This window comes from Pleurodeles waltl, chromosome 3_1 (assembly GCF_031143425.1).
Source record: "Pleurodeles waltl isolate 20211129_DDA chromosome 3_1, aPleWal1.hap1.20221129, whole genome shotgun sequence".
Classification (NCBI taxonomy): Eukaryota; Metazoa; Chordata; class Amphibia; order Caudata; family Salamandridae; genus Pleurodeles; species Pleurodeles waltl.
Genome location: NC_090440.1, coordinates 1,888,435,890 through 1,888,459,449, shown reverse-complemented (window position 1 = coordinate 1,888,459,449; position 23,560 = coordinate 1,888,435,890). Strand labels below are relative to the sequence as shown.

General features: G+C 45.4%; 1 protein-coding gene across 1 annotated transcript in view; it reads left to right on the top strand.

The window, feature by feature from the left end:
• Positions 1 to 23,560, top strand: part of PARD3B (par-3 family cell polarity regulator beta) — a 2,030,765-nt gene that overhangs the window by 17,089 nt on the left and 1,990,116 nt on the right. The window lies entirely within an intron of this gene.

The window sequence follows — 23,560 nt, the reverse complement described above, 5'->3', positions numbered from 1 at the left end:
ATATGTGTTAGGAAAGATTCCAAAATATGCATTGGCTGTGGTGGATTATTTTTCTAGGTGGCTGGTTGTGAAGTTTGTGGAGAATGTTCACACCACATGTGTAGTGGAATTTTTAATGGATTTGCTTGATTCAGAAGGAATTCCTGAAACAATTGTTTCTGACAACGGGGTGGAGTTTGTGTCAAACTACATGAATGACTTTCTGGGTAGGTATGACATTAAGCACATCAGGGCATTTGTTTATTATCCACAAAGCAATGGTTTAGTGGAGAGGTGGAACAGGACATTGAAGGATTGATTGCAATTGGCAATCAGTAACGGAATAAAGTGGCGCAAGGCAGTAAAAGATTTGATTTGGGCTTACCGCACTACTCCCCATGGTGTGACTGGGCAATCACCTTTTGAAGTTATGAGAGGAAGAAGTCCAAGGGCGATGCTCTCTAAAGGTTTGGAGAGGAAGGAGGTTGTAGGAGATGATGTGCAGGGTGATTATAAAGTTGGTGACTGGGTTTGTGTCGTGAAGGGTGGAAAACCTGCTAAAGGGGAGTCTAAGTTTTCGGAGCCTCTGGAGCTGAGAAAGGTGTACAAATATACTTTGTTGTTGAGTGATGGTAATGTGTGGCATCGTGGGAAGGTTGTGAAGGTTCCAGTTTGTGGGAAAATTCATTTGATGGGGACACTAGATCTGGGGTTGCTGAATTTTTGTTGAATGAGTGTGATAATACTGGAGTAGGGGTGCGAGACAAGTCAATGTTGAAATTGCCCAAGAGATTCGATGATTTTGTTATGCAGTAACATGTTCTGTTACCTTGCCTGTTTTCTTTGATGACTTAGTCAAGCAATAACATATTGTATTTTCATACTTGTTTTTTTTCTTCTGTAATATTATTTTGAGAAAGGGGGATGTGTTATGCTCCAATGTTTTGCATGTTTTGTAATGTCGTTACAGCGCGTGCTGTAGTAGCGCGTGCTGTAGATTGTAATCAGTTGAAGACGACCACGTGCTTTCAAAAGGAGAAGGATTCAAGAGGCAGACACCGGCAGTCGTGGCGTGTCTCCCTCCCAGTTTGATTACCAATAAACTTGTAATACTCACCACGGTGCAGAGGACTTTTCAGTCTACTCTGTCAGAAGACCTGCACTTGTGTCCAGAATTTTGTGGATATAAACAATGCTCTCCTTTGGTAATTGGTTCTCTGTTATTAAAAAAAAATCTTGGATTTCTAGTCTTCTAGCATGGCAGTGCTACAATCCATGCCAGTGGAGAAAAGCTGTCAGACGGAATGCTACAATGTTTATAATCTACTGTGACAATCTTGATCTTTGTCTTTGTTTCAAGCGACTATGGATGCAAGGAGAGACATTTCAGTGGGTTTGATCACAGGTGGGTTCAATTCTGCCTGAAATAATCTAAAGTCAAGAGCAACAACAACACAAAGCGGGACTCCCACCCACAAGAAAATTATAGACTTGGGTGTCAATGAGTGGTTTTTCTAAGTCTCAATGCTCAATTGACATGGTCACTAGGCCTCTAGGGTCAGAGTCAGGGTCCCATATGAAATTCAAGGAAGCTACTGAGTGTCCGAACTATATTTTCAAATTATATTTCATCAATTATATTTCAAAGCAAAAGGGCTATTTGCGCTGAAATTGGGCTATCACCTAAAGTACGTCCCCACATTAGAAAACATAATGGCAACATATCTTGTAATACAGTCAAGAGTTTTGGTTAGGAAAAACATCCAGGGGATAACAAAATTCACATATATCGACTCCACAATATTGACTTACACAATATCATCAGGATAAGTAGAAATGAACTTAGAATAGTAAACCTATATTTTCTTTTGTATGCTTACTTTGATCAGAGTCGGATTCGGACAGAAAATAGGTCCAGGCACCATAATAAAAGTGGCTCCTTTATTGAATTGTGCAAATTGGGTTAGTTTTGAAGTTTTAAAAACATACTGTATTAGTGCTTATGAGGTATGGAAGACTGCGAGGATTTCAGCTTGCTACAGGCAGTGCCTGATTTAATGTCAGGAAAACTAAAAGTAAACACCAGTGAAGAGGCTATAAATAGGCCTACAAACAGCCAAAAGGTTGCACACACACAGACCTGTCAGACCTCCCTATTGGGTATTGTCTGATTGCCCTATAGGCCGGTCCGACCATGGCCTTGATGATACAGTAGTAGTCAATATTTTAGAGTTAACGTATTTGCAGGTCAATATTTCAATATACAACCCTGCTTGCCACTGGTAAACTGAAATGTATGGATATGTACAACCACTGCTTTGAAATGTTATATATCTGGAGCACAAATAGCCACAGAGAAACTTTAATAATTCTGGAAAGTGAGTGGAGGTTTCAGCCAATCAGACACTACCCAAAATATGCAATATAATGATACAGGGCATACGAGGTCAGACGGGGCCAACAGTCAGTGTTGGTACACCAGAAGGTACAGTTAATTGATGATCTGTATGCTTTCTTTGCTCTGGAATGAAACAGATGTCCGGGATCAGTACTGGCTACACCCTGCAGACTCTTTTGGCTTCTGTGTATGCATGGTCCCTTGAGCTGTCATGCTAGCAGGTTGATTCGAACACAGAATCTTCTCTTTTTCCTTTAACATCAGGTATGTCCTCCCCTCTTACTGCAGGTGACCTCTAGTTCTTCAGTGCACTAGGCCTGGTCCTGATCCTGAAGGGAACATCAACAATTGGTCTTCTGGCCTTTTGCTAGAATTACTCTACTCTTGTGCCCTATAATTACTAAAGGCCTGAGGAATACAACCAATGTGTATAGGAGAGCCAGTATTTAATGTCATATTGAACAGGGGTCAGGGTCAACCATGCTTTGGCTGCAGGTCGAAAACACAGCCTCAACCAACCAATGTAGAAAGCCTCTTCACATGCCTTCAACATGGGAGAGGTATAGTGAGAGTTAAAGAGAGAAAAATGTTTATTCGAAGGCAGGCACTTCAGACTTCGTAGGTGGGGTTTTTACAAATTCCAGACAATACAATGCAGAGAATAATGTAGGAGACAACAAATGGGCTTAGGAAGTGATTGTGTCATAAGTACTGAGCTCACATAGTGAGAAAAGGTGTTCATAGATTGGAATTTGTTTAAAACTCCCAAACACACTCCTATTCTTGCCATTCCTTTTTATGCACCTATGCATTTTGCCCTTGCACTTTATCAATTCACCATGCAACTACTTCTATATCAGCAGCCGATCAGAACAGAGTTCTGGAAAAAGTTTGAAAAAGTGGAAAGGAATTTTGGCTCAATGACATGAACCTTGACAGCTTCGAACACCAACTTTCTCTGAATGCCACCGCATATAGATTCACACTGAAAGTACACTATATCACAATTCATTAAGCATCCACAATCCAGCTTCCTCTCTTCTTACATACTGACTTTACTGGTTCGGCTAGGTCTGCGATACAGGAACACTATCTACATATGTCAATACACACATAAATAAACCTCCAACACGCTCAATCTAGACACAGGAATAACTGCTCTGTAGCACCTGCTAATGCATTATTTGAGGATAGGACCGATCCTCTCTGTCAGAAAATTGGCCTACTGACAATAAAAAGTAAAGGAGACCAAGTTAACAGTTGCGGCTTGCTGACCTTTAAAGGGGCAGGGTGGGTGTGGCACGCGTGGGGTGGGGGCAACATTTAAAATAATAATTTTTTTTAAACTTACCTCCTCTGTTGCCTCCGCACTGCTCCTCTGTCCCTCTTCGCTTCAGGGTGCAGGCAGAGGCTCCCAGCCTGCCCTGCAGCCAATCCTGACGCTGCTCAAAGCAGCGTCAGTATTGGCTGAAAGTGCCCAGCCAGGGAGCCAGTGCAGGCTCTCTCCAGCCCAGCAATACAGTGCTGGGGTGGAGAGAGCCTACTGCGCATGTGTGTTTTGCCGGCCCGAGACGGCTGGCCAAACACACATGCGATCTGAGGGGAGTGCTCTGTGCACTCCTCTCAAGTGCTCATCACCCCTTTTCAAGAAAACAAGAATAAACACAGTTTATTCTTGTTTTCTTGAAAAGGTTTTGCAGCTGCTGCTGCTGGCGGGGAGGTGACACTCCTCTGCCCTAATGGAGGAGCTGCTCCTGCAAGTTAATCTCCTGGAATGAGAGTGTACTTCACATGACAGAAACAAAGATGACTTTATTCCCACAGGATTTGCTGAAATTTAGATGTGAAGCCCATTACTATGCATTAGTAAAGGGAACATAGTTATCTGCAAAGAATGGATGCATCCAGCAGGAAGTCTTTGATAAGTTTTAATAACTACATAAGCAATGCAGGCCAAAATATGTTTTTCAGCCACTATTTTCCATTACGGACCAAAAAAATGATGCTGACATATTTCAAGAAGGTCCACATGTCAGGTATCATGATTCCAAATGGGAATATAGATCCATATTTGTCTCAGTGCTATGCTGTTTCTCTGCTTCTGGTACAGGGAGTCATTCCTGAACATACTGGTATTTTTGTTGCCCTTGTTAGATACACTTAATCATAGGTGTGTCTTTAACGATGTGGAAAGAAAAGAGATTCAAATAGAGCATCAGTTGTTCTGGGCCAATGAAATGTGTGGCATGTGGTCAGAAAGAATTAACATCTACCTTCTTTTTCACTGTACCAAGGTTGTGTGTAGATGGAAAGTTAATCAGTGAGAAGAAAAAGTATAGTAAAGTAACACATTTGTCTTTGGTTTAAACACTCTGCTGTATGTACACAAATAATGTACATATCAATGGTGATGACTTTGTTACCTGTAAGGGACATTCTTTGACAACAGAATGATACTGAATGTTGGTCTTGTTGCATTGAAAGAAAATCCATTGTATAGTGGTGTTAGAGACATAGGCCCTCATTAAGACTGGCGAAGCCGTGGGTGCCAACAAACTGCCAGTGCTGGCGGTATGTTTGGTGCCGTATTATGACATTTCCGCTGGGCCAGTGGATGGAAACAGCGCTTCCACCCGCTGGCCCAGCGGAAAAGTCACCACAACATTGAAACCGGCTCATAATCGAGCCGGTGGCAATGTTGAGGTGCGTCGGGTGCAGCAGCACCCGTCCCGCATTCCACTGCTCGTAATTCGGGCAGTGGAATGCGCCATTGGGCTGTGCATGGGGGCCACCCGAGTCTCCCACACCGCCAGCCTTTCCATTGCGGTGTTTACCACCATGGACAGCCTGGCGGATGGGGACTCGTAATCCCCAGGGCAGCGCTGCCCTGGTGGATTACAACCGCTGGGACCGGCAGGCTGCAGGCTGGCGCAGCCTGGCGGTATCGGCGGTATTACTGTCGCAGGTCTGCCACGGTCATAATGTGATGGAAAGTCCTGCCAGCCCGTTGGCGGTTCTACCACTACATTATCGCCACCCGCAGGGGTCATAATGACCCCCATAATTCTCTATGTATGAGTTACATTGCATCAAGGTGACCTAAGAACTGACAGATGATAAAAAGATTCTAGAAAAAGTGATAGACTATTGTAGTTTTCTTGCTCTATTTGGTGTCCATATTTGTAACGTCAAGAGATAAAATATGTTGAATGACTTACTACTAGTAATCTGAACCTTCTACAGTATGACATGCAGTGATGGCTTATTAGACTTGAGGTAGAGGAAGAAACTTCAGAAATCCTCAAATGCAAATAGTTTGGTGGTAGCTTGTGGTGTTTTAAGAACCTCAAGCAATATTGCAATTGGTACTGACATACATGGGCAAAAGCCTGCTGTGAAGTTACAAACACACACATTAAGAGCAGTACATTGTTTGATTACACTACTGTTTAGAATACCTACAAACAATTGTGAATAAGAAGGATAAAATATAGCTCTGGGCTATGAAATATTAAGAAACAAATACATTTTAACCTGTCATAAGTTTACAAGGTCACTCGGAAAAGGAAGGGGGAGCTATTTTACTTTCCTGTATTTATACTATTGCTACACTTTCCCTGAGATACTGACAATTGATTCCCTATTGTTTTGAGAACTGTATACCTATGCTTGAGTGGGCAATGATGTTAGCACAAAAAACCTTTGAAAATTGTTGCTCATAAAAATCTTTTCAATATTAAATTTGAATTATACTATTCCAAAAAGCTGTTGTGTTATGATGGAATCCTGCTGCATGACCCATCCAATGCATCCAAAAATGTTTATTAAATGAAAGGTATTTCAAACTTGTTTGCCATACTAGAATCAATAAACTCATAGACACTGCCCATGTAGCATGAGTAGCTGAAATTGTCTAAGCCTGTCTGGTCCGACATGTTTGTAAAGTGACACCTCATCGGCAAAACATGTACCCCCCTCCACTCACCTTTTGATCCTGCTCAATCTCGCTGCAGCCTTCTTCCTGGAAGCCAAGGGCTTCTCTGAAACAGTCATACAAGGGATCACATCCTGCTTTGCCAGTTACCACCTACATGTTAAGATAGGAACCACAAGGTCCCAGACCAGAAGTTCCTGTTATATATCTTTTCAGCCAATGACTTTTAGAGATGACAACTTGTGGATGCCAAAAGCAACATTAAACTATATTAAATATAGCTGAGGCCCTCATTACGAATGAGGCCCACATTACAAGTTTGGCGGTCTTTTTGCAAGACCTCTGCGGTTGCGGTCACCAAAAGGCCACAAGTTTTGGCGGTATCCTGCCCGCGGTATTATGAGTCACGCACAGCACACAGCCAAAAGACATCTACAAATCCAAGACTGCCAGGACGACCGAGGGCGGGAGATAGGCTGTCCCTCCACCCCCACCGCCACACCAACCACATTCCACCCTCCATATTATGACCCAAAAATCAGCACACTGGTCATTGCACCACAGAAAAACACTGGTGGTGCGAACTGCTGTAGTAAAAAACTCACCTCAACTAGAATACCACACCACACCACACTGGATAGTTTGAATACCCCACACATTCACACACCAGAAACACCTTCACACACCACTATACAACACACCCCTGTATTTCCCCCTGTACAACATAGGCACATTTACACATCTCACTCAGCACACACCACACAACTGCACGAACAACACTATACACACATCGACACAGCACACAAACACCACAAAACAACCAGCACAAACAAGCAAGCACCCTGACCCCATCAAGCACCCTACACTGCACCCTTGCACACAACACCCCTCTGTCCACACTCACTACACAACCACCATGTCCCGTCAAAAGCACACAGGCTTCACAGACGAAGAGTTGAGGGTCATGGTAGTTGAAATCATCAGGGCACAGCCACAACTGTTTGAAGCACAGGTCCAGCAAACATTGATTGCAAGGCAAATGGAGTTATGGCAGAGGTTTGTCCACAGGGTCAACTCAGTGGGCAGCCATCCAAGCATGAGGGAGGACATCAGGAAGAGGTGGAATGACCTATGTGGGAAGGTGCGTCCATTGCATCAAAACATCAGATTGCCATCAGCAAGATTGGCGGTGGGCCCCCACTTCCACCACCAGAGTTTGCATCGTGGGAAGAGAAGGTCTTGGCCATCCTGCATCCTGAGGGCTTGACTAGAATAACCAGAGGACTGGACGCTGGTAAGTAACTAACACTCTCCTCGCACCAAGTATTCCTGTTCAGCATGCATCCCTACAGCCCATCACTCCCCAAGTCACCCTATCTCCCACTCCACCTCTCACCCAATCACCAAACACCCCTCCACTGCATGCCACACCACCAGCCAGCCACTATCCTCACTCAGTCCCTGCCCAGTGCACAGATACTACAATCAAGAACCATTGCTTCAACTCCCACAATGCACCTGCCCAGCCACATGACAACCTGAAATGTCCACGTCACACTACAACACCTGCATGGCTAACTATTGCACCCGCTACACCTACTGAATGCTACGACTGAGGACCACTACATGGCAATGGCCCCAATGCAATCTTCATTCCTCAACTCAGAATGGAACATGGTACCCATTTCTGTATCCATGAGCCAGAAACTATATCAACAGTGCTGCATCTGTCATTGCCATAACTGGAATACAAGTCAAGCCACAGAGTGCATCACACAATGACAATACCAATCACACCTCCACTAAGTAACTCTCTCTCACTTAATCCATAGGTACCCCTGTCACTGCCACTGTGCAGGTGATGCCAGAGACAACCAGCCCTCCACAGGATGAAGGCCCCAGTGAGGACTACGCCTCTGGATGTCTGGACAGTGACAACTTACCTGGCCCATCTGGGACAACTGGTCAGACTGCCACTACCAGCCTCACCCTGCCCACATCAGAGCCCCACCACCCTGTGGCATCAACAGCACAGTCAACACATCATCCCCAAACCTGTGTTGCAAGGACTGTTCAATTAGCAGTGCACCCCACAGTACAGGGACCAGAGTCGACTCCTGACAACCAAGACAATGAAGGTCCTGGTGTAACTGGGATTGGGCACACCATGCCAGGGGCAGAGGCACAAGGGGGCAGAGTGCGTGAGAGGGATGCTGTGGGCCAGAGGATGGGACCCCCAAGGGACTCAACTGACCAGGAAAACATCTCCCAAGTCCTGGGAGCATACCAGCAATCCCAGGACAAGATGGGCCAGATACTCACCATCTTGCAGGAAAACCAGAGGTTGCACAGGGAAAACCACCAAGAGGCCAGGCAGCAGTGGCGGGCCCACAATGCCTCCATGGCTGCCTCCATTGCAGGGGTGCTGAAGGAACTCACCCCCATTCTGCGTGCATCCTCCACCCACCAGCATGACCCTTCCACTACCCACATACCATCTGCTGCAGCTAGAGGAATGGAGGCCCTGCCTGATGAACCACAGGCCACAGGCACCCCTCCCTCTGTAGATGAGGAACCCCTTCCCCCGCAAATGTGGTCATCCATCCAGATACCCTGCAGGAGCTGATGCCAAGACTAAACCCACTGCCAGGAAGTGACCCTCTCCTAAAAATTCTCCCTTGTGTGCTACTGAGACACGCTGTTGACTGACCAATGCCATGTCTCCATTCTCCATTATTCCATTGGCCCTTGGACACTGTACCTGTACTACCTATAGCTGGCCCACCTACTCTGATGATTTCAGCCACCATGCCCCCACTCATCACTTATTGGATAATAGATGCACAATAAACACCATAGAACACAGCTACTGCATTTGTGTCTTTATTGTAACATGTTCCAATGCGTGCTCACCAAAAAGTAATGTGTGTCAATCCACATTCATCAAGTCTGTTACATGGACAGGAGAGGGAGGATTCACCAGAAGGTGACACATTACCTTACACATGTTCAAATATCCGTTTTTGAAGGGAGCCACTAGTTCAGGCCGACACCAGAGTAGCTCCACTAATCCATCCTGCAAATAGACCAAGACAGGGATAACCATCAGGATAGGAGTCATGGTGGCACACACATCACAAATCTGCAGTACATTGTAGTCGGCCCCAAGTGTGAACTGTCAAGTGGCATGGGAAAACGGTATACCATGCCACATCCACAAATTCCGGAAACACATTGCATTTGCTCACTAGCTCACAACTTATATGAGCCAAATAAAAGACATGTACAACTGTAAGGAAAGGCCACTGTCCATGAATGGCAATGGGAACAGTCAGGATAAGGAGTGATACTCACTACCCAATCTATAGTTGTCAAAACATCTGCATTGGAGTCTGCAGGACTGAGAACACACCACATGCCTGTACATAGGAGATTTCAACCTACCAATCTGCATTGTCAACACATGTCAGACATGAGATGAGTAAGACAGATCCTGATGGGCAATCTGTTTCCCACTACAGGCCACACAGAGGGATAGGTACACTGAACACCTCCACTGATGTAACTGACCAGGAGGAGCAATGTCAAAAGGCAGATATGAAATCAGAAACCTGACACTACACCTCATACATACCTGAATGTCACCGGACGTATTGGTTCATAAGCTCAGTCCTAGAGTCAGTTGCGCCTTCATCATCAGCCTCATCATCACTTTGTATGTCACCATCATCAGCCCAGATGCCACATCTTCATCCAGTAATGGTATGTGACATCTCAGGGCCAGATTGTGTAGCATACAGCAGGAAACAATGATCTGGCAGACCTTTTGCAGAGTGTAGAGCAGGGCACCTCCAGGTATGTGGAGGCACCTGAATCTGGCCTTCAGTAGCCCAAAAGTCCTTTCTATAACACACTTCGTCCTGTCATGGGCCTCATTGAAACAGTGTTCCCCATCCACTGTAGGATATCTCACTTGTGTCAACAGTCAGGGAAGGTTAGGATAGCCACAGTCACCTGTGTCCACAAAGGTAGGACCTTTCACTATACCGGTAGAGACACAGGGTAGAATGGGATGACATGTGACATCACAGTTGCACACATAATATTGCATACATACTAATTAGCCAGTCCCTGCACAGATCCAGGAAACTTGGCTGTAACTTGGGAGGTATACTGGTCTGCGAGATACACCACCTGGACATTGATGGAGTAAAGGTGTTTTCCGGTTCATGTACACTTGTTCATTGGCCCTGGGAGAAACCAAAACAACTTGTGTGCCATCTATGGCCTCTATCACATGTGGGATGTGTCCCATATCATAGGAGGAAGCTTTCACAGTGGGCAAATCTGCACATTGGGGGAACCTGATGAAGCTGTCCAGGTGTTTCAGTAAAGCACACAGTACATCCTTCAACACAAGACTGAACATGGACTGTGACATCCCTGCTGCCAAGCCCACTGTAATCTGGAAGGAGCATGAGGCAAGAAAGTGTAGCACTGACAAAACCTGTACTGTGGGAGGGGTGGCATAGGGATTATGTATGGCAGGCAATAGATCCGGCTCCAACTGATTACACATTCCATGATGGTGTGATGATTCAGACGATAGGTGTGTATGATGTGCCTCTCCTCCATGGTCGACTACGGGGTGGTACACTGGTTCATGTCTCATTCAGACCATTGCAGAGTAACTGGGACACAGAGAGTAAAATGTACAAATAGATGTCAACTGTGCACATGCTAGCTAACACCACACTTGTAGCTCTCAGCAAACACCGTAGACATGGAGCTAATGTTTATACTTACCATATAGGGCATGTAGACAGACTGTGTATGCCATCCTGGCTGCCCATTGCAGCCCCTGACCAACAGCATGTCACACAAAAAACATGTGTTATGTCTCATGTTACAGCAGCCTATTTCCCCAGAACGGAATTTGTATGTACCAATTTCAGTGCCACATATGGTTACCCCACCAATGAGGCAGAAAGTAACTGCACATGTACTGGAATTGACACTCGCACATCATACTCCACTGTGCCATTAATGGCACATGTATGGGCCCAGCCGTGAGGGCAAAACATAGCCCAATTCTGCATAATGAACAAAAGGCTGGCATGACGCACTTATTTTAGCTCTACAAGCCATGACTTGGGTCTAAAATGGCAGCCGCCTGTCCTGCATCAACAGGAAAGATGGATGTGAACCTAATTCCACTGGCATCGCTGTAGGCCGTTGCAACCGCCGTGCAATTCCTCATTTGATAACATTGTTCCCTATGGGACACTGGACCAATGATGATCACTGCCGGCGCTGGTGGTCATGTACACGGAGGCTGTGACCGCCATTTTCTGCCGCCCAGCTCACTTCACTCCTGACACTTATGCAAGCAAGCCCTCCACTATGTGAGCTGCTGTCTACTGTCTACTGTCGCTGGGAGCCATCATTCCACATCCTGCAGGTGATAGGGCCCCAGCCTTCACTCAGAAGGAGTTGGAGAAACTTGTGGATGGGGTCCTACCCTTTTATGGATGCTGTATGGAGCACCAGAGGAGCAGTTGAGCCCAATTCCATTTTCCTGTATGATATGGGTGTGTGTGAGGCTGAAAGGCATTGGCACACCGCACAGGGAGTGGATACATGCAGGGGGCATGAAGTAAGTGCATTTCTGTTTTGAGGAGATGTTAGTGTGGGCATGTGATGTGTATGATGTGTGTAGTCCACTGCTGCAGATGTGTTGCCACTCTACATGACTTTTTCCTTCTGTCTGTGTCACCCATGCAAGTCAGCGCCCATCAGAAGAAGGGGACCTGGCGTGCATTGCCAAGCAAGTGCAGACCTTGGGGGTCCATAGCCGGCAGAGCACTCACTACAGAAAGCAGTGGGATGACCTGAGATGCTGGGCCCGCAAGACCACGGAGGCCCAGCTGGGGACGTTCTCCCAATGAGAAAGGGGTGCCCGTCGGACCCTGACTCCTCTAATGGCCCATTTTGGTGGTGGCCTACCCTGAGGTGGATGGGTGCTTGAGGGCAGCACAGCAGTGTAAGTACAGGCTCTCACCTCACACAAAACAGGCCTTGTTTTGGATTGGGTGGCTTCCTTGTGGGCAGATGTGTATGTGATCAATGGTAGATGCACATCGACAATTGATATCAGTCACCCTGGCAGGCTCTGAATAGATTATGTGTGACAATACAATGCTGTCAGTGTATTTCCAATTGACAAAGTCGATGGTTGGGTGAGTGTGGACACTCTACATCTGCATCTGTGTACCTGAGGTGTAAGTGCTATCACATCAGAATTTGTCTCCCACAATGACTGAGGCAATCTATATTTTGTACAGTCGCTGGCATGGACTGATTGTCGGGGGTGCATCAGAGGTCCACTACATGTATGGCCTCAATGGGACAGGATTTTGACCAATGGTAGCTTACCATGCTGACATATGTTGACTTAAGAGTGTAGGATATGTGAAGGGGAACAAGCATGGCATTCTGCTACATGTGACTCAGTGGGCAAATAGCACAGCAAAATCTATTTTTGAAGCTATCCTTCTGTTGACTTGCCTTTCCAACAATGTTATAGTACTAGATGTGGTAAGTCCCCTGGGAGGTCCCTGGAGTCTAACCATAGTGTTTCATGACATCACCTTGGCAATTTCAATGTTGCTATGCAGTGTTTCAGCCTTGACCAATTCACTAAGACAAAGGTTTCCCACAATAGCAGGTTTTTGACCATTGCATCATTGACCATTGTGTATTTGCAGAAATGGAGTGTCATTGTAATGCTATGGCATGCCATATTATAATTGAAGAGATGTACATGTTGTGCAAATGGTAGGTAGGTTTTGACCCTTTTCCACCCTATCTTTCTCTCTCTCCCTCCCTCCCTTTCCTCCTCTGTCTTTGAGTGCATCAGCATCATCAGGTGAAGGAGAAGGGGCACCGGCAAGTGGGGAAGCAGCAGCCCACAGGACCTAGGAGGCTGATACCAGTAGAGCTGAGGGGATCAGTTGGAAGGAGGACGAGGGCAGTGCCATGGGGGACAGCGGATCATCGACATCATCTTCAGATTCCTCCTCCAGTGGACACTCCCTGGTGGTGACGGACCCATCTGGGACAAGCCCAGCACCATCCTTGTCTGTCACCCCCCTTCCCAGCACTGCCCTCCCTGTAGCTCCCCACCCAGTTGCCAATGCCCGCTCACCCAGGAGGGTGGACGTCTCCTTCACTGCAGGCACCTCTGCCCCTGCCCCAGTCAGACCTGCTGCCCTCAGTGAGGAGGTGTTTGACTTCCTGGGGTCCATCTCTGTGGGTCAGTCAACCATTGTGAATGCCATCCAGGGACTGGCAGCTCAGGTACAGCAGAGCAATGCTTACCTATGTTGAAGGCATTCATGGTGCCCTGGCTGGCCTGTAGAGATCCTTTCAGGCTCTGGCTCATTTGCTGACGGCAGCCTGTGTCCCTTTGTCTTCCGTTCCCCCTCCAGCTACCTCTGCCCAATCCCATACCCCACTCCCCACACTCATTTAGAGCACACAGTCAGACCGCCATTCATCCACCTCAACAGACATGGTTCACAGTGACAAACACAGCCACCACAAGACCGACCATCAGCATACACACAGACAACACCCACCTGCATACACAACAACATCCACTCCGTACACTGACCCCCACACCACCCCTTCCTTCACAGACACTACACCACTCACACCTGTTGACATGACACCAACACTTCCTGATCCAGCGACAAGTCCCATCATACCCAGCCACCACAATTTCAGACCCGCATGCATCCACCACATTCACCACATGCGCACTCACCACAGCTACCAACACCCCTACATGCAGCACATCCACCTTATCTGCAGGCACAACCCCAACAGACAGTCACCCATCCACCATGGCATCTCCCTGCACCTCTCCCCCCACTCTCAAAACACCTAAATGCCAGCACTCACCCACCCAACAGACGCCCAGCACACACATGCCTTCCACCCACGCACCTGCACCCAAGACACCTACAAGAACATACCTCACAAGCACTCTCTCTCCCTCCACCCCAAACGCTGTTCCCATGACTGTCCTTGTGTCCCTAAGAAAAGATTCCTTTACGAGTTTTCTCTCTTTCCTACCACTCTCCCACCCCTTGCTTCCCCAAAGCACCCTGTGTCCCTCCACAAGTCCAGCCCTTCCACCTCCCAGTCCTCCCCTACCACCAATGGGGTTGCCCACGCCCCTCCCCATGCAAAAAAAACAACACCCCCCAAATCCAAGGTCACTCCTCCCAAGCCGAAAGTGAAAGAGCCACCCCCAAAGACTAAACCTAAACCAGAGCCCCCCACTTGAAACCAAAACCCAAGCCCAATGACCCTCCCAAGCCATAAAACCCACCTCCGCCATTCCCCCTCATCCCTGAGGTGCCTGCCTGCCCCCTTGATGCCCCTACCATGTGGAGGCCACTTTACAGCCAGGAGTCAAGTTGGGGCAATTACAATTGCCAAATGTGCCTGGGGCACTTGGGCATTTTGGACTGGTCAGTTGGCCTATTTTGTCTAGTCTAGCAGAGTTGTATTTCTGCCTAGTATTTATGGGCCAACAGCCTGTTGGTTTTGAAGGTGACATACTTGTCCTGCCTTTCCTTCAACATGGATGTGTTGCATTTGTGCGATTTGGTTTGTGTGTGTTATGTGTATGTGAGGTGATTGTGTTGCAGCATGAGTTGTGTAGCTAACTTGTGCATTATACTTGATGTGATGTGTTGTGATGGTGTTGTGTGGCATTGTGTGGTTGTTGTGTGTGCATTCATATGTGTGGTGATGGATATGTCATGTGCATTGTGTGGACGTGGTGTGACATCTGACACATTCCATGTAGTATTTTGGTATTGATTGGTTGTTTGCAGTTGTTACATGTTGCTGTCAGTATGTGTTGTCATATGGAGGTCTGCAGGGTTCTTCCTTGCCAATGCGTTTGTGGGTTTGCAGGAGTTATATGGTTGTGTGACTCTGGTGTTATGTGTGATTGTGTTAGTGGCGGTGATGTGTGTGTGCGGGGTGGTGTGTGTATGGCACGTGTATGTTGGCCGTGGTGTATGCAGCTTCTGTGCACTTGTGTGTATGTTGGTGTGTGTGTTGGTACGGGTGTTTGTTTGGGCGTGTGTGTGGCCATCGCTAGCCGTTCCGGCTGTGTGTGTTGTGTCTGCATTTGTGCAAATGGCGTTCGCTCCAGTGTGTGCAAGGTGGGTGTACTTACAGTTGTTACGGTCTTCGTCGCTGGTTCTGGAGTCGCAATGCGATCAGGAGCAGTGGAAATACTTCAACTTCTGGTTCCATGGCGGCTCTGAACATGTCTGTGTTCCTGAAGGTTAGTGTCCCCTTTTACACTGTTCATTTCTGTTTTGGTGGCAGTCCGACCTCCCTGGAAATCCTGGGCAGTGTGCAATCTCGTAATATGCTCAGCTGTAACATGGTCCCCACCAGACTGGAGATGCCTGCCGCTGTCTGCAGCGGTCCGTCCACACAGGCGGTAATGCCGGTGTATAGGCTGTGTTCCATTGGGAACACTGCCACGGTCATTAAATGGCGGTCTTCTCCGCCAAGCCGGTGGTGGTGAGACCGCCACCACCATGGCGGTCCTTGGACCGCACCATACTTGCATGAGGGCCTGAATTCCTCATTTATTGAAAGCAGCAAACTACCAGAGATTCAAGCCTGGGTGTCTGATTCACCCTTCCTCAAATGATGAACAGTGTAAAACCACTTGGATGCACCCGCAACACAAATCTCACATTCAAAGACAATGTCACCAGGTTTTAGGGTAAACGTCAGATCCACAGGGGCCAGAGGGTTAGTAGAAGCTGTGAACCACTGGAACATTAGAGCACTAACTACATGTATTCACTTTCTGAGTTAGGGTCACTCCTGGATGAACAGTTTAATAAACATTCTGAATTATAGTCTCTTTCATTTCCTCTCTCTGTTTCTTCCCCAATTTCTAAGTCTTGTGGCATGCTCTATTTCTGTTCTTCAGTGCAGGTATTCAAGAATAGCAAGGACTTTCAATTAGTTTATTACTCCAGACCCTGGCACTAGGAACACCAAGACATATAGGTACCACACCTCCCTCCTCAAGAAAGTGAAACCTATTTCACAACATTGGTGTATTCTTTGATCTTCTCAATCCTAAATGAAGGCAACACTCTGTTTAATACCCTCCAAAAAACAATCCTGGTAACTCTGAAAGCTGTCCTACACACTGCACCATAACTCATAAAAAGCATGAATAGTTTCAACCATACTTCTCAATCTTTGAAGGAACTACAGGTAGGTGTAATGTTTAGAACAAGCTTCAGCCCCTAAAAGGCCATCAAAAATGATACAAATATTCCTATACAAGATATTAACCATCAGCAAGAGCACTGCCATAATGAATATGAGGAGTACCGAAAAAAATTAAAACCAGAAGGCAGGCCTTTTCCAGCTAAAAACCCATGACCTGGAATACTACTCCCTTCAGCCTTACCCCTTGGTGGCATGCTTCATCATTGGGTTCCTCCCGTTCCGCTGCGGCTTGCAAATTACATACTTGTATATTTAATCTCTCTGCAAAGAGTGGTACTAGGGAGTCATCCTTGGTCCTGATGAGAAGCCTAGGGGTAGGCTTCGAAACATGTAGACCACGAAGGCAGGTAAATAATATACCCTACTTCCACATACCCCCCTGTTTTTGATCATACTACCACTAGGGCATCTGTTAAAGTATTTAAACTGCTAGGAGGCAGGTATTTTTAACCACTGTAAACCCCCCCACACATATTTTCCCTTTCACCTGAGTCTTATTGACAAAATACTCTAAAATAAGTGCTCCGGTGTATCACGCAGGTCGTAGCATGCCCCGTTTCACAGCGGAACAAGAGGAACCCAATGATGAAGCATGCCACCAAGGGGTAACCCTGGAGGGTGAGGGTCTTCAAAGAAAGAAATATTTGTTTTCTTTGTGGAGACTCCACTCCTGCTGTGTCTTTTGTGAAGTTATATTGTTATTTAGGAGGGTGGAGCCGGCATTTCAACCTCCTTCTCCCTCTTCTTGTTTTGATTAATCAAAATATGTCAGAATGGGGTAAGTGCAGTTTTATTCGAATGTGTGATTATACTGCAATTACCCCATTGATCATTTTGACTAAGACACTGACCATTTTGGTTTCAGGTGGGCTGATAATTCTCCCTTAAAAGAGGGAAACTGGATGAACCCCTCATGTACAGGGTCTTATGTATCTTAGGCCGTCCTTCTACAATCTATGCAAAGATGGTAAATGTTAGAAATGGGGTCTTTGGTTGGCAGTCAGGTTACCCCCTGTCCAAGCAAGGACCCTCACTCTAGTCAGGGTAAGTCACACACAATCCAAATTATCCTGTGCCCACCCTCTGGTAGCTTGGCACTGAGCAGTCAGGCTTAACTTAGAAGGCAATGTGTAAAGTATTTGTGCAATAAATCATACAATAACACAATATAGCACCACAAAAATACACCACACGGTGTTTTGAAAAATATATAATATTTATGTGGGTATTTGCAGGTCAAAACGATAAAAGATGCAATAAGAAATTGTAGAGATATCACTGAAAAGTGATATGAAGTGTCTTAAATCTTTCAAAAGCAAACAAAGTCTCTTTCAAGCACAAAGTGCCTGGTTTGGAGTGAAAAATCTCTGCAAAGGGCCGCAGAGGAGGAGATGCGTGGAAAAATGGTGTGTGCGTCGGTTTCGCCCCTTCACACACGGACTTGCATTGTTATTTTTCACGCGGGGAAGACGTGCGTTGATTTCCGGCGTGCGGACAGGTCTCTTCTGTGGGTCACGGGGTTTTCAGACGACCCGGGGTCTGTGCGTGGAATCCTGGGCTTGTTGTCCAGCTGCACGTCGTTCCGGTGGGCTGTGCGTGAAATTTTCTTCCTCACGGCAGGCGCTGCGTCGATTTCCTCTCTGGAAGTCGGGCGGCGTTGTCCAGGCGGGCCGTGCGTCGAAGTTCCGGTCGCACCGCAGGCGTCGCATCGATCTTTACCTTTTTCACCGCGAAGCAAGCTGTGCGTCGAATTTTTCAGCGCACAAGGAGTCCAGTTGAAAGATAGAAGTCTTTTTGGTCCTGAGACTTCAGGGAACAGGAGGCAAGCTCTATTCAAGCCCTTGGAGAGCACCTCTGCAGCAAGGCAAGAGTTCAGCAAGGCAGCAGGGCAACAGCAAGGCAGCAGTCCTCTGTAGAAAGCAGTCAGGTGAGTAATTGAGCAGCCAGGCAGTTCTTCTTGGCAGGATGCAGGTTCTGGTTCAGGTTTCTTCTCCAGCAAGTGTCTGAGGTGGTAGGGCAGAGGCCCTGTTTTATACCCAAATGTGCCTTTGAAGTGGCGGAGACTTCAAAGAGTGGCTTAGAAGTACACCAGGTCCCCTTTCAGTCCAATCCTGTCTGCCAGGGTCCCAGCAGGGGGTGTGGCAGTCCTTTGTGTCAGAGCAGGCCCTCCCCCCTCCCAGCCCAGGAAGACCCATTCAAAATGCAGATGTATGCAAGTGAGGCTGAGTACCCTGTGTTTGGGGTGTGTCTGAGTGAATGCACAAGGAGCTGTCAACTAAACCTAGCCAGACGTGGATTGTAAGGCACAGAAAGATTTAAGTGCAGAGAAATGCTCACTTTCTAAAAGTGGCATTTCTAAAATAGTAATATTAAATCCAACTTCACCAGTCAGCAGGATTTTGTATTACCATTCTGCCCATACTAAATATGACCTTCCTACTCCCTTCAGATCAGCAGCTACCACTTCAACAATGTATGAGGGCAGCCCCAATGTTAGCCTATGAAGGGAGCAGGCCTCACAGTAGTGTAAAAACGAATTTAGGAGTTTTACACTACCAGGACATGTACACTACACAGGTACATGTCCTGACTTTTACCCACACAGCACCCTGCCCTTGGGGTTACCTAGGGCACACCTTAGGGGTGACTTATATGTAGAGAAAGGGGAGGTTTAGGCTTGGCAAGTACTTTTAAATGCCAAGTCGAAGTGACAGTGAAACTGCACACACAGGCCTTGCAATGGCAGGTAAGGTAAAAGGGGCTACTTGAGTGGGTGGCACAACCAGTGCTGCAGGCCCACTAGTAGCATTTAATCTACAGGCCCTAGGCACATACAGTGCACATTACTAGGGACTTATAAGTAAATTAAATAGTCCAATTGGGTATGATCGAAGGTTACCATGTTTAAAGGTAGAGAGCATATGCACTTTAGCACTGGTTAGCAGTGGTAAAGTGTGCAGAGTCTAAAAGCCAGCAAAAACAGAGTCCAAAAAGTGGAGGGAGGCAAGCAAAAAGTTAGGGGTGACCACTCTAAGGCTGTCAGGTCTAACAGTAAACAAACAATTCTAAACTTGGGCAGAAAGCATTACACTGACCATAAAATTCCAAACTGAATTTAAGAAAGGGTTATAAATGTTGCAATGACCTGCAAAATCCCATTTGGAGGCTGCCTTTAAGGAAACAAAATCTATCTCAGTGGAATTAAGTCTTATTTGAAATGGGCGAAAGCAATAACATTAGTTTTAAATTAGTATTTTAACTTATCATATGGACCACTAGGACCCTACCAATCACTGATTTTTAAAAAGATTAACAAATACGCCGAATATGAGGTTACAAATTTTGGTTTCTTTAGAAAATTGCCCCTAACCATGCTGAATTTGGATGGGTTATATTCTGATTATTCTGTCACTTTAAATGTCTACAACAATGCTAATATATCTGCTACAAGGAAATGTCAGAGGAGGCAATTTGTTTTATCTTCAAGGTAGCCATTGTATGTACGATATTGTTCTGCTTGTGCTGCAAGTAATTAATCATATAACAATATTTATTTAGAAATATCAGAAAATGTTTTGTGTTTCTTGCACATTATCGGTGAAGGGAGCTTAACTATCTATTCCAAAGAAATGCTGTCAAAGATGAGAATTCATATACAACTGCTATCCATTGCACAGCAACATTTATTCTTGATAAAACATGGTTACTACCTTGTTGAGTAAAGATTTAGCTGTAACGAATGAAAAACCCAGTAGTTTTATAAGAGTACAATTAGAAATGGTGGTATGCTCCTGTTGTGAGCCTTTTAATGATTTTACCTTACAGTGTAACATGCAATGAACATGTTTTAAAATGTGTATAAACTCAATAATCAAATAAATAATTATATGCCAAATCAAGAGTTAGATTTTACATTGAGGGATATATGGTTGTCCCAAACATTTAACTCAAAGTTTTCAGAGGTGCATTCTTTTCCAGATATCTGGGAAGGTAAAAGACATGTGAACAAGCAAAGGAAAAAGTAAGTCTAAAATGAACCACATTTCAAAGTATGGATTTCCTCAAAGGCAAGCTGAGACATGTAGTAGAAAAATATTTCAGGCAATCAATGATTCATGCTCTTTGCCACTAAGGAGAATGTGATGGAGAATGTTCACTGTCTGCAAAGCAGACAGTGTGCATTGCAATGGTGCTAGCCAGGGGGGGCCTGCACTGCCCATGGGCCCCCTGCAGCCCGTCTTCACTAGTCTTTTTATGTGGTGTTATCACCATGAAATTGCTTGCAGAGAAGGGGTTCGTAATCCCCAGGGCAACGCTGCTTGCAACGCTGGCTTGGCGGATTAGGACCGCAAGCGCTACCAGGCCATCATTAAGTGGAAAGCTGGCAGTGCTGGTGGTCCGACTGTGCTGCTACCGCTGCGGTCATAATATGCCGCTCGGACCGCCACATTGGTGGCGGTCTGACCGCCACCACGAACCTGGTGATCATTAGACTGCCAGATTCATAATGAGGCCCAAAGAATCCTGACTAGGACTAAGGAAACACAATAAAAGTCATCCACAGCTACATCAATCACAGCCAGGGCAGTGGAATAGGAATTAGAAATAAGTAATGATCAGGAAATCCAAAATATAAAGCAGTGACGTATATCAGAAGTTTGCAGAAATTGAATGTTTGTTTTCAAGGGGACAACTCTCAATAAGAATTAAAAGAGAGATTTTCTAGTTAGGAAAATAAGATCCTCTAACACATCTAGTTAGGATGTGCTTGGGATCAAAACAATGGAGACAGGACTATGTTCAATTTGCTCTACAAGCACTGAACAGCGCATTTCCAGACACTGGGCAAAATACCCTCTTTTCATTCAGATAGCACAGGTACAGGGGTGCACTGTGCAGCCTCATTTTCCATAACTGCACCCTCGTGTAACTGCTTTTATGCAAGTGATTGAATTGGATCTGTCTCTCACCACCAGTATGACCTCTAATTTTAACCACAATGCCACATCTATTTTCTTTGTAATGCGGACTAGAAACTCTTATAGATTGATTCATGTACATATTTTGGGGATTTACTACATGTTCAAAGATGAAAAACTGAAGTACAGATCCAAAACAAGTAGTATAGATATGAAAAGTCAGGTGTGTTGGCTCACTGTATTGTTAAGTTAGCTATCAAGCTGAAATTTGCCATCCGGTGGGTTGAGATGCTTGCCCAGCATGAGTACAGAACAAATTGGGTACCCAAAGCAGGATTTGGGCAGCTCTGAAGAGGCTTTGCAACAGGAGTTGCATATTGTACACTTAAGCTAAACCTAAAACATGCATATCAAGGTATTTATATGTAAAGAGAGCTAGACATCATCAACATTCTCACAGTATAACACACAACAGAGTTCAGATTAAGAATAAGGTACTTATTTACTTCTAAAGGATCATTCTGGCGCATATATCTGCATATGTGATTATCAAGGATGAGTTGCTTAAAGATCTGCTGCAGGACTAAAGACCTGATCTAGGGTAGTAGTGAAAAATCTGTCATAAGTAATTGATTTGTCTTCAATTTCTAAAGTGACAAACGCTACCCTGTTTAGACTCAGGCATTATGAGAAATTACCACAGCAATTAGCTAACTTCAGAAAAGATGGCACACAATTTAGAGTGGCTAAACCATCACTGTGGCTAACGGAGTTAGTTTCATGAAAGGATGCCATGAACAGAGAGCTGGGCATTCAATGAAAAATATGCATAGCATCTCTGATGTGCCGGGAAAACATCCACCAACATGTCAGGGTGTCAATCTATGTGGGCACTGACAGTTTGGGGCATATTTTCACTGCCAATTATTGTTGGCAGAAAATCCACAGGGTGACACAGCTATTGTTGGATTTTCCACAGGCGTTTTCCTCCCACAGTGGTTCCTCCTGTGGTAGCTACTGTCACTTAGTTGAAGAAACCACTGACACCCTACTAATCTAATCTTTGACAAATTCCCCATGTCATCTTGCAGGAGAAGAAATCCTTCAACAATTGCAGATGTAAATGTAACCATCTATACTCTAAATCAGACATGGGCACTATATTTTCAATAAATTTGCATAAAAAGATCATTTTTTCTAGGGTAGCCTTTATCACACATTCTCTGCTTATAACTACAGTCTACCTTTTTTGGATACTCTTTGCACATTAAAACCCTTATTATTCAATGATCTGATACACAATGTATCCTACATTTAATGTCATTTTTGTAGCAATATCTCAGACATAAAAGTGATTGGCAACTGCGCAAACAATTGAGTACTCAAAGACACTCAGTTGGATATGCACCGTATGAATACCTAGCTTAGTAAACAGGAGAACAACCACATATGATTTGCAACTTCTTAATCGCTGCATATAGTCAGTGCTCTCATTCCTTGACCACTCAACCAGAATTTTGAAAAGTTGTCCCACGTCCACTCCACTGGTCAAAATTCATAGTACTTATTAAAGTGTCTTGCATGGCATAATGGTATATTATAGAAAACATTATTTTCACACAGGGTACCCATGGGGACAGCTTGTTGTCTTCTATAGAGTATTTAGCTACAAACAACTCTAATAGTGAAAGTGTCTTTGTTTATTTCGATTTACAATTCATGATACCTATCAGATAATTGCACACATTTGGCACAGTCTCCAAATCAATGTTTCTTATGGCAGAGTAAAAGGCAGACCACTGAGCAGAATTACAATTGTTGTTTCAACTAGCATTAGTAAACCCAATAGGTACAGTCTATAAATAAGATTTACTAAAGCTTTTAGCCATATTGTACAGAATCATGGCTGCTGTGCAGCATGTCTAAACAGAAACCATGCACATGCCTAGGTACCAGTCAAGTGCAACCAGATGACCACTACTA